Raw genomic sequence first — 11,963 nt, forward strand, 5'->3', positions numbered from 1 at the left:
CGCTTTGCCGGCCAGGTCTTCGGCTGTAGCCCTGGTGTGGGAGGCGGCAGCCGTCATGGCGATGTTTGAGCAGATGAGAGCGAACGTGGGCAAATTGCTCAAGGGGATCGACAGGTACAACCCTGAGAATCTGGCCACCCTGGAACGCTATGTGGAGACACAGGCCAAGGAGAATGCCTATGATCTGGAAGCCAACCTGGCTGTCCTGAAACTGTACCAGTTCAACCCAGCCTTCTTCCAGACCACAGTCACCGCCCAGATCCTGCTGAAGGCCCTCACCAACCTGCCCCACACCGACTTCACTCTGTGCAAGTGCATGATCGACCAGGCCCATCAAGAAGAACGGCCCATCCGGCAGATTTTGTACCTCGGAGACCTGCTGGAAACCTGCCACTTCCAGGCCTTCTGGGTAACTTGCCTGCGGCCCCGGGGCAGGGTGGTGACTGGGCCCTGCAGAAAAAGCTGCTGGAAGTCAAGACCACGCACTTTTATTGGCTTCTTCTGTGGCAGTGGGTCCTGTGTTCAGAACTCTGCATGTGGGATGGCACAGAATGGTCATCCTCACCTGGAGCTGGGATGCCCTGGTCCCCTCTGCTGACAAAGTTCAGGCTTTCTCTCTCACTCTCTCACACACATACAGGCACCTGGTCTTCCAGCAAAAGTCCTCTGTCCTCTAAATACTCTGCCCACATGGGGCTTCCCTGGTGTCCAGTGTTTAAGATTCTGTGCTTTCACTGCAGTGGAACCTGAACCAGGCATGGGTTCAAACCCAGGCTGGGGAACTAAGATCCTGCATGCCATGGGACATGGCCGAATAGTAACAGTTGAATAAAGAGTAAATACTGTTAAAAAAAAAAAAAATAAATAAATCAAAAAATATTTTAGACTCTTTAGAGAACAGAAAAAGCATAAAATAATCACTTATGCAGAGATATTTTATTTTGTACATATATAAACACAGTGGTGAGAGACAGCCGTGTGTGTTAAAAAGCAAATTAAGTAAAATCACAAGCCTGAAAGGAAGTCATGATTGAAAAGTAAGATATTTCTGCTTCTGGCCGTGAGGGAGTCACAGTGCCCCTCATATGAAAGTATTATCTTTCATCCATTAACAACTAGAAAACTGGGCAAAATATAGAGCACATTTATTTTCAGAAACTGGACCATAGGCAGTGTAGCTAATGGTCCCTGAGAAAAGAAACAGATGAGTTGATCTTGCTTGGAGCTAATTTTCTGGGCTACCGTGCAGGTATGGGGAAACCAAAATGAGCCCAGAAATCTCATTGAGTCACATCATTAATATCTCAATTTGAGAAGGCTACAGCAGTTAGGATATACAGGACAAAGTATCCAAGATAAAGGAACCACACAGAAAAACAACTGTTAACAATTTGACTAGGAATCTCTATGAGTCTTTGATGGAGTATTAAATACACAGTAATAATATGAAGCCTCATGAGTCCAGATTAGAAACATCTTCAAGGAAAAGAATAAGTATATTTGAGTTCTAAGATGAACAATTTCCAAAACTCACACAGAACAGGGAGTTGAGTTCCCTTTAACCAGTGTAGAGAAAATTTATTCTAGACTTTCCCTAAAATGACTTTAAAAAGAAACTTGAAGGATCAAAGTTCTAAAATGTGCACCTGGTCTAACAATGTTTAAAGGAATATAACAAAACCCTGTACTCAGTAACCTAAAATTCATAATTTCAACAACTGATAAAAATTATTAGCTTTATGAAAAAAGATAAAAATTCGACCCTTACTTCAAAGAAAAATCAATTAAAGGTAAGAATCTTAGAAATAAAAGAGGATAAAATTGATGACAAGGGCTTTAAGATAGCAATATAATTATGTTCCATATCCTCAAGGACATAAAAGAAAACAACATAATAAGGATACTAGTAGAGGATATAAAAAAGAAAAAATGGAATTTCTAGAGATGAAAGTTAAACTATCTGGAATAAGAAATTCATTAGATAAAATTGACAGCAGTGTATTCATTTCAGAAGAAAAGATCAGTAAGAGTAAAGACAGGGGTGGGGGAAGCTATCTAAAGTGAAATATAGAAAGGTCAAAGGGTAAAAAATATAAACAAAGCTTCAGTGATCTGAGAAGCGAGATAAAGCAGTCTCGAGGAGACCCAGAATAAAAGGAGGGAGAGCAGTGGGGGACAGAGAGAGCAGACAAAATTCTTCAATTCCATGAAGCTTACAGTTCCAAAGCAAAAACAAACAAACAAACAAACAAGACACAGTGAAAACCATCCCAACACATAACACCAGCAAGTTGCTGGAAACGGCTGTTTGAGGATGGAGACAGGTGCAGGGATGGGGAACAAGAAGATGGAGTCAGGGTTGTCACTGAGATAATAACTGAAGCATCCGCCAGCCTCTCCTTGAGGACTCACAACAGACAAGTTTAAACACTTAACACTGACTTTAAATATTGACATATTTTTTCTCAGTGTGACATTAACAATGAACAAAATTAAAATACTTATCCTAAAGTCTAGAAAAATATGCACAACTCACAGCCAAAGATGTTCACTGGAGATATATGTGGGGTGTGGGTGATGGCAGAGAGAAGGGTAAAGGAAAGTTAAGGATCATTTGCATTTATTGTAATTTTTAGTCACTCCATCAGAATAGTCTTCCATATATATGCCGAATAATGCTGTGCTTCTTTAGGGCCTGCGTACTAAGTCACTTCAATCGTGTCCAGCTTTTTGCTGCACTTGGACCATAGTTTTCCAGGCTCCTCTGTTCATGAGATTTCCCACGCATGAATACTGGAGTGGGTTGCCATGCCCTCCTCCAAGAGACCTGCCTGACCCAGGGATCGAACCTGTGGTTCTTAGGTCTCCTGCTTTGGCAGGCGTGTTCTTTACCACTAGTGCCGCCTGGGAAGCTCATGCTAGTTTAGTATTACCTTTGTATTCAAAGTTCCTCATGTGATATATTGCTCTGTAAATCCTCTCCTCCTTCATTTTACTCTCTCTTCACTTCTCCTTTATTATGGATATGAATTCACATCCATAATTTCTCTTCATCTATTTTTTATTTTATGTATATGTACATATGTAACATATATATAAGAGATACACAATATCTCTTCATCTGTTGTTCTTATCTCTTCATCTGTTCTTTATTGTGGACATGGCATCATGTCCCATTTCCTGGTCATGAGGAAACTGGTAAGAGCTGAGGTAGGAATATACCATCATAGTGAATAGATAGTCTAGAGGTTGGGTATGGAGGTCACAGGACTTAGGGGGTCTATTGTGTTGAGAAGTGGGAAAGATGGACTTTAGTCAGCAAAAGAGGGCCACAGGGCCCTGACAATATTGAGAAAAAAGACTTGTAGTTCACTAACCATGAGCTATCAATTGGGCCCCAGAAACCAGGTGTGTTCAAAGAAAAAAAAAAGTTGATTATTTCCACATAATTTTTCCTCAAAATATTTTAACTGGATGAGTAAAATAATGCGTGACATAACCCATATTTTAGGTGTTTTAAGTGACTCAGCCACTTTGATAAAATATTTTGAAATAACCATAAATTAGCAGTAAGTTTGAACTAGTTATGGAAAACTATTTTATCTAAAATATTTTATGTAACATGACTTAAAAAAACTATAGGAAATACAGAAAAAAATTTAAAACATATTCATTTTAGAATGTGTATCACTGATATATGTCTATCTGTTCTCTTTCTTTATGTAAAAGATGTAGCTTTGATCTTTATGTAGCATTTCCACCTGGCTCAAACTTGCTGGGAGATGCTTATTTCTTGTTAGATGGTAGGGCATGTTTTCGAAAGAGACAGCTGGGAGCTTAGCAGTGTATTTAAGAGAGGATATATTTTAGTATGGGGACTTGGAAAGATCATGAGATGCAGAGGAAAAAAGCACAGAGATGTACATGTTGCTTAGTGTTCAACCTATGATCTCATTATCCACATGGGTATATTGTGTCTTGTCATCTCAGACTCTGATGAGATCACTTAGAGTGTTAATTGTGGCTGAGGTGTCAGAGTAGAAAGAGCGAAGGATGGGGAAACTGGATGTACTAACCCCTTCACTGATTTCTGCCATCAACCAGTCATGCTAACTTCAAATTGAGGTTTAGTTCTATGGGGTTGAGACTAATTATTTCCAAAATCTTTGTTAGTTCTAATATTTTCGGAATGTTTAAAAAAATTCTAACTAATTTCATAAATGTAGAAAACCATATCATCAATATCCAGGTTCAAAACTATTAAAAAGTGGTGACATTTAAGAATGAATAAAGTAAGAATTTTTAGCTAATTTATTATTTGTACTTTTTATCTAAACATCTTTGCCTTTCTCCATTGCCCTAGAATTCTTCTCATTGTATTGAAATGAAACATAAAATACCAGATGTACTTACATCTAGTATAAAAACCAACCATCAGTAAAAATATTCTGGAGTTTAAAAGTAAATCAGTCACTCATTCTTCTGATGGTGTTATTATAAATACTAATGGTAATATTGCTTGTGAAGGGTGTCCAAGAAAGACACAGAATCTGACTTAATTTTGTCGCACTTTATTTTACTCATACATCTCTAATTTCTTTTTTACCCCAAATTCTTCTTTGCATGTGTGTGACACAAACTTGGAAAATTAGAAGTTGCCTGTGACCTCCCTCTAACTTCCACCCACCTGAAATTATTTTTTTTGTCAGAGTTTCCTCCCTAAATTTACACTTATGGAATAATCTATTTTATTCTTCTCTCCCTCCTCTTAGAATAAAGCATCTAATAAACTTAGTAATTGTAAGCTATCAGTGACAATTATTATTAGTAAAATTCATAGGGCATATTTATTTTTTAAAAGATGTAGTAATTGTCTACTCTGCCTGATATACAGCATTCATTCCTAGTGATATTTGTTAATTGTGAATTACTAAAGAGACCACTGGAGAAGGGAATGGCAAACCACTTCAGTATTCTTGCCTTGAGAACCCCATGAACAGTATGAAAAGGCAAAAAGATAGGACACTGAAAGAACTCCCCAGGTTGGTAGGTGCCCAATATGCTACTGGAGATCAGTGGAGAAATAACTCCAGAAAGAATGAAGGGATGGAGCCAAAGCAAAAACAACACCCAGTTGTGGATTTGACTGGTGATAGAAGCAAGGTTCAATGCTGTAAAGAGCAGTATTGCATAGGAACCTGGAATGTTAGGTCCATGAATCAAGGCAAATTGGAAGTGGTCAAACAGGAGATGACAAGAGTGAACATCAACATTCTAGGAATCAGCGAACTAAGATGGACTGGAATGGGTGAATTTAACTCAGATGACCATTATATCTACTACTGTGGGCAGGAATCCCTTAGAAGAAACAGAGTAGCCATCATAGTCAACAAAATAGTCTGAAAAGCAGTACTCGGATGCAATCTCAAAAACGACAGAATGATCTCTGTTTCCAAGGCAAACCATTTAATATCACAGTAATCCAAGCCTATGCCCCAACCAGTAACACTGAAGAAACTGAAGTTGAACAGTTCTATGAAGACCTACAAGACCTTCTAGAACTAATACCCAAAAAAGATGTCCTTTTCATTATAGGGGACTGGAATGCAAAAGTAGGAAATCAAGAGATACCTGGAGTAACAGGCAAATTTGGCCTTGGAGTACATAATGAAGCAGGGCAAAGGCTGATAGAGTTCTGCCAAGAGAACGCACTGGTCATAGCAAACCCCCTCTTCCAACAACACAAGAGAAGACTCTACACATGGACATCATCAGATGGTCGACACCGAAATCAGATTGCTTATATTCTTTGCAGCCAAAGATGAAGAAGCTCTATACAGTCAGCAAAAGCAAGACTGGGAGCTGACTGTGGCTCAGATCATGCACTCCTTATTGCCAAATTCAGACTGAAATTGAACAAAGTGGAGAAAACCACTAGACCATTCAGGTATGACCTAAATCAAATCCCTTATGACTATACAGTAGAAGTGACAAATAGATTTAAGGGACTAGATCTGATAGACAGAGTGCCTGATGAACTATGCATGGAGGTTTGTGACATTGTACAGGAGGCAGGAATCAAGACCATCCCCAAGAAAAAGAAATGCAAAAAGAAAAATGGCTGTCTGAAAAGGGCTTACAAACAGCTGTGAAAAGATGGGAAGCAAAAAGCAAAAGAGAAAAGGAAAGATATTCCCACTTGAATGCAGAGTACCAAAGAATAGCCAGGAGAGAGAAAAAAGCCTTCCTCAGAGATCAATGCAAAGAAATAGAGGAACACAACAGAATGGAAAAGACTAGAGATATCTTCAAGAAAATTAGAGATACCAAGGGAGCATTTCATGCAAAATGGGCTCAATAAAGGACAGAAATAGCAGGGTCCTAACAGAATCAGAAGATATTAAGGAGAGGTGGCAAGAATACACAGAAGAACTGTACAAAAAAGATCTTCACGACCCAGATAATCACGATAGTGTGACCACTCACCTAGAGCCAGACATCCTGGAATGTGAAGTCAAGTGGGCCTTAGGAAGCATCATGATGAACAAAGCTAGTGGAGGTGATGGAATTCCAGTTGAGCTATTTCAAATCCTGAAAGATGATGCTGTGAAAGTGCTGCACTCAATACACCAGCAAATTTGAAAAACTCAGCAGTGGCCACAGGACTGGAAAAAGGTCAGTTTTCATTGCAATCCCAAAGAAAGACAATGCCAAAGAATGCTTAAACTACTGCACAATTGCACTCATCTTACACACTAGTAAAGTAATGCTTAAAATTCTCTATGCCAGGCTTCAGCAACACGTGAACTGAGAACTTCCAGATGTTCAAGCTGGTTTTAGAAAAGGCAGAGGAATCAGAGATCAAATTGTCAACATCTGCTGGATCATTGAAAAAGCAAGAGAGTTCCAGAAAAACATCTATTTCTGCTTTATTGACTATGCCAAAGCCTTTGACTGTGTGGATCACAATAAACTGTGGAAAATTCTGAAAGAGATGGGAATACCAGACCACCTGACCTGCCTCTTGAGAAACCTGTATGCAGGTCAGGAAGCAACAGTTAGAGCTGGACATGGAACAGCAGACTGGATCCGAATAAGAAAAGGAGTATGTCAAGGTTGTATATTGTCACCCTGCTTATTTAACTTATAGGCAGAGCACATCATGAGAAACACTGGGCTGGAGGAAACACAAGCTGGAATCAAGATTGCTGGGAGAAATATCAATAGCCTCAGATATGTAGATGACACCATCCTTATGGCAGAAAGTGAAGAAGAAGTAACGAGCCTCTTGATGAAAGTGAAAAAGGAGAGTGAAAAAGTTGGGTTAAAGCTCAATATTCAGAAAACTGAGATCATGGCATCCAGTCCCATCACTTCATGGCAAATAGATGGGGAAGTAGTGGCTGACTTTATTTTTTGGGGCTCCAAAATCACTGCAGATGGTGATTGCAGCCATGAAATTAAAAGACGCTTGCTCCTTGGAAGGAAAGTTATGACCAACCTAGACATATTAAAAAGCAGAGACATTACTTTGCCAACAAAGGTCTGTCTGGTCAAGGCTATGGTTTTTCCAGTGGTCATGTATGGATGTGAGAGTTGGACTATGAAGAAAGCTGAGTGCAGAAGAATTGATGCTTTGAACTGTGGTGTTGGAGAAAACTCTTGAGAGTCCCTTAGACTGCAAGGTGATCCAACCAGTACATCCTAAAGGTGATCAGTCCTGGGTGTTCTTTGGAAGGACTGATATTGAAGCTGAAACCCCAATACTTTGGCCATCTGATGTGAAGAGCTGACACATTGGAAAAGACCCTGATGCCAGGAAAGATTGAGGGCAGAAGGAGAAGGGGACAACAGAGGATGAGATGGTTAGATGGCATCACCAACTCAATGGACATGGGTTTGGGTGGACTCCTGGAGTTGGTGATGGACAGGGAGGCCTGGCGTGCTGCAGTTCACGGGGTCACAAAGAGTTGGACATGACTGAGCAACTGAACTGAACTGAACTAAAGAGATGTCTTTTAAAATTAATTAGTGTGTTTACCTAGCTTGTGATGATTTTTTAAATATGTCATTTTTAACACTTTCAAATAGAAACTCTAGTAGCCTATTGTAAAAGGAATAATTAAGCTAATGTATAATGAGCCACAAACTATATCGAAAGCACAAAATGAAATGAGTACTACAATGTCAGGCACTGTCACAATCAAAGGATTTATACTTTTTTTGTCATTAATGTGTTAGGTAACTGTTTTTATTGTGAAAAAGCTTAATTATATTCATTATTCATAGGTATGGAAATCTCTGCACCATTCATTCATTCAACATTCATTGAGCACCTACTATGTTCCTTGACTAATTTCTTGAGTATTTACAAAATATATAAGGCACACATATTACTAGTTAGGTTATGCCTATGACAGCCACCTACCTTAGAGGCTATGAGTTGATGTGTAAATAAACACTAAATAGTACTTTACATAGGAAAACAATTGCATATAATAATCTGTAAAGTCTCATCACATAAATACTTACATCAGTTAGACTTATTCTTATGCATCAAAACTCCAAGATATAGCATTTGGATTAGAGCAAGACTTTTCTCCCCACTAAAAGTAATGAATTGATAATCCTAGCATCAAAGGGTGCTGGAACTGAAGGAAAATGTAGAAGTATTTGAGTACAGTGGTGCTCAGACTTCCTTGAAAGAGGCCAGGTGGCTGCCCCAGGAAGGCTGCAGGAGTGGTGTGCTGGTGGGGGCAGATTGACTGAGCAGATGGCCCCTGGTATAACATGATAAGTGAAATCCCTGGGGCTAGGGGTGGCGGTGGCAGTGCTGTATGCCTCACACTCCAACAGACTTTGCAAGTTACTTATTTACATTATATGCCCTGGTCCTGTAGACATTTAAGTTTGCAAAGCCTGAATTATATTCTCCCCTCTCCTTGTTTTTTTTTTTTTTTAACTCATCTTTTGTTTCTACTCAATGTGTAATCACTAAAGAAGGAGGTTTGTGTCATTGGCTGATGTTTTCCTAGATTGCACATTCTTTCCTAGCACAAAGGGAACTATTGACTTAAGTAATTTTTATTTTAACTCATTATATCTTAAGTGATTTTATGTAAATTTGTTTTATGACTGTGGACAAGCATTATTATTATTATTATTATTATTATTATTATTTTCATTTATTTTTATTAGTTGGAGGCTAATTACTTTACAATATTGTAGTGGGTTAATGCATGTTTGTGGAATTGTTTTTTATTTTAGCACTATTTGTATACAGCTGAAATGATAGATTTAGGCTTGGAAGCCTGATCCATCGCACTTGCTTTAGATTTCTCACGGGCGAAAGTTAAACGGTACTGCCAGCAATATGAGATTCCCAGGTGACTCAGTGGTAATAAATGTGCTTGCCACCGCAGGAGATACAGGTTCGATCCCTAGGACAGGAAGATCTCCTGGAAAAGGAAATGGCAACTCACTCTAGTATTTTACTTGGGCAATCCCATGGGAGAGGAGCCTGGCTGGCTTCAGTCTATGGGGTCTCAATGAGTCGGACACAACTGACTAACTAGTACAACAACCAGCAATGTAACTCCAAATCCTTCATAATACTTAGAGAAAAAAATACAAATTTAAGAAAACTCATCTTATTCTATTTGACAGGAATGAAACATAGAGAAATCTTCTATTTTGCCTGTTGCACTCCAATATGGTAGCTACTGGCCACACGAGGCTATTTAAATTTAATTTAACTGAAATTTTGAAAAGCAATTTTCTCAAAACCACTAGTTATGTTTCAAGTGGCTAGAAGGTACTTTATTAGACAGCTGAGATGTAAAAAATTTTTTGTTATTACAGAAATTCTACTGGACAGCACTGTACTAGAGAAATGTTATAAATTGAAGAAAATTGCTTGTCATCTATAAGCATGAAATCTCACTCTCCTTCTTTCCCTTGTCATAAAAGAATATCTAGTGTTTGTTTTCCTTGTGATATTTCTTTCAATTGTCATGTCTTCCTGTCTGCCTTTTACTACCAAGGGTTTATCTTTCCTGTTCAATCCACATATTAAACACAGAGACATCAACTGTTCCCATCCATAACCTTCCCTGCTTGAAAAAAAAAACACACCAACTGTTCCACTGTCACTAATATTAACTATAAATTGTTATCCTGCAACTGGAAGACATTAGATTGTACAAACTTAAGCTAACAACTTTCTGTCCTTGATGGATCTCTAGTAAATATCTTTGCCCCCAGATACCTTCTAAGAATCTGGTCACAGCGCCTGAAATCCCAGCATGTTCCTGAAAAATTTCACTTTGCCAAAAGTTTATTACTGAAATGCAAATTTCTGGCTGCTGTGTGTCAGTCTGGTTTCCACATGTAGCTACTTGTAATTTAATAGGTTAACTCTCTAGGTTTAGAACCTGGAAGGAAAAGGGCTTTGGCAACTAAAGAGAACAGTTTGTCAGGGGAAGTTTTCATGAAAATGCCCGGTTGCCCATGAAAATGAAAACTTCCATACAAAGGAAGGAAACCAGAAGAAAAATAAGAGGATGCTGTTTGCAGCACTGTGGGATAAACCTGGCTTTGCTCCGGAATCTGTCATGTTCTCTTGTGCCCTTGGACAGACTACTTGACCTGTCTGAACTTCAGTTTTATGTTCTTAAAACATGTTGTTATTGTTCAGCTGCTAACTCATGTCTGCCTCTGCGGCCCTATGAACTGCAGCACGCCAGGCTTCCCTGTCCTTCACTATCTCCTGGAGTTTCAAGTTCATGCCCCTTGAATTGGTGATGCCATCCAACCATCTCATCCTCTGCCACCCTCTTCTCCTTCTGCCTTCAATCTTTCCCAGTGTCAGGGTCTTTTCCAATGAGTTGGCTCTTTGCATCAGGTGGCCAAACTATTGGAGCTTCAGCGTCAGCATCAGTCCTTCCAATGAATATCCAGGGTTCATTTCCTTTAGGATTGACTGGCTTGATCTCCTTGCAGTCCAAGGGACTCTTAAGAGTCTTCTCCATCACCACAGTTGGAAAGCATCAGTTCTTCAGTCCTCTGTCTCCTTCATGGGCCAACTCTCACATCATTACATGGCTACTAAATGGATCTAAAAGTAACTTATCAGGATAATAAAGGATGTGAACAAGACCTAGTTCTGTATAAAGCATATACTGGGAATGATAATAAGGAGCTACAGTTGGGATTATCTGCCCCACCCTGTCATTTTGATTTCAAACTAAAAATGATGACCATATTCAGTATCTTTCCTCTCTGTCTCAAGTAGTTGAGAGTCAGCCAGTCAGAGTCAGAAACTGACTCTAGAAGAGTTCAGAGAAGGTATAGAAGAGAACTTCCATGGCACCTGTAATGAACACAGAGAAATGTCTTGCCTGGAGCAGAGAATCATTAAAGCATTATCCAGACATGCTGGAAAAGGAGACTGGAAGTTTGGGACAGAGATAAAATGTAAGGCTTGGCAGAAGTTGCTTTTTTTGTTTTTGTTTTTATATAGCAGATTCCCTCAGGGACTAGAACAAGAAAGTGTAAATTATTCCTAATTGTTTCAGTTTCTTGCATCTGTCTGGTTTTATACTGATCTTAAGTATTCTTTTCAGTTACAATCAGAAAGTAAGTGCATCAGTTCAGTTCAGTTCAGTCCAGTCACTCAGTCATGTCCGACTCCTTGCGACCCCATGAATCACAGCACACCAGGCCTCCCTGTCCATCACCATCTCCCAGAGTTTAGTCAACTCATGTCCATCCAGTCGGTGATGCCACCCAGCCATCTCATCCTCTGTCGTCCCCTTCTCCTCCTGCCCCCAATCCCTCCCAGCATCAGAGTCTTTTCCAATGAGTCAGCTCTTCCCATGAGGTGGCCAAAGCATTGGAGTTTCAGCTTCAGCATCAGTCCTTCCAACGAACACCCAGGACTGATCTCCTTTAGCATGGACTGG

The 11,963-nt window shown here is 39.5% G+C and overlaps 1 pseudogene; it reads left to right on the forward strand.

Moving 5' to 3' along the window:
• LOC139034667 (eukaryotic translation initiation factor 3 subunit K pseudogene) lies at positions 1 to 673 on the forward strand (annotated as a pseudogene).
• The last annotated feature ends 11,290 nt before the right edge of the window (positions 674 to 11,963 follow it).

This window comes from Odocoileus virginianus, chromosome 4, assembly GCF_023699985.2.
Source record: "Odocoileus virginianus isolate 20LAN1187 ecotype Illinois chromosome 4, Ovbor_1.2, whole genome shotgun sequence".
In the NCBI taxonomy this organism is placed as follows: domain Eukaryota; kingdom Metazoa; phylum Chordata; class Mammalia; order Artiodactyla; family Cervidae; genus Odocoileus; species Odocoileus virginianus.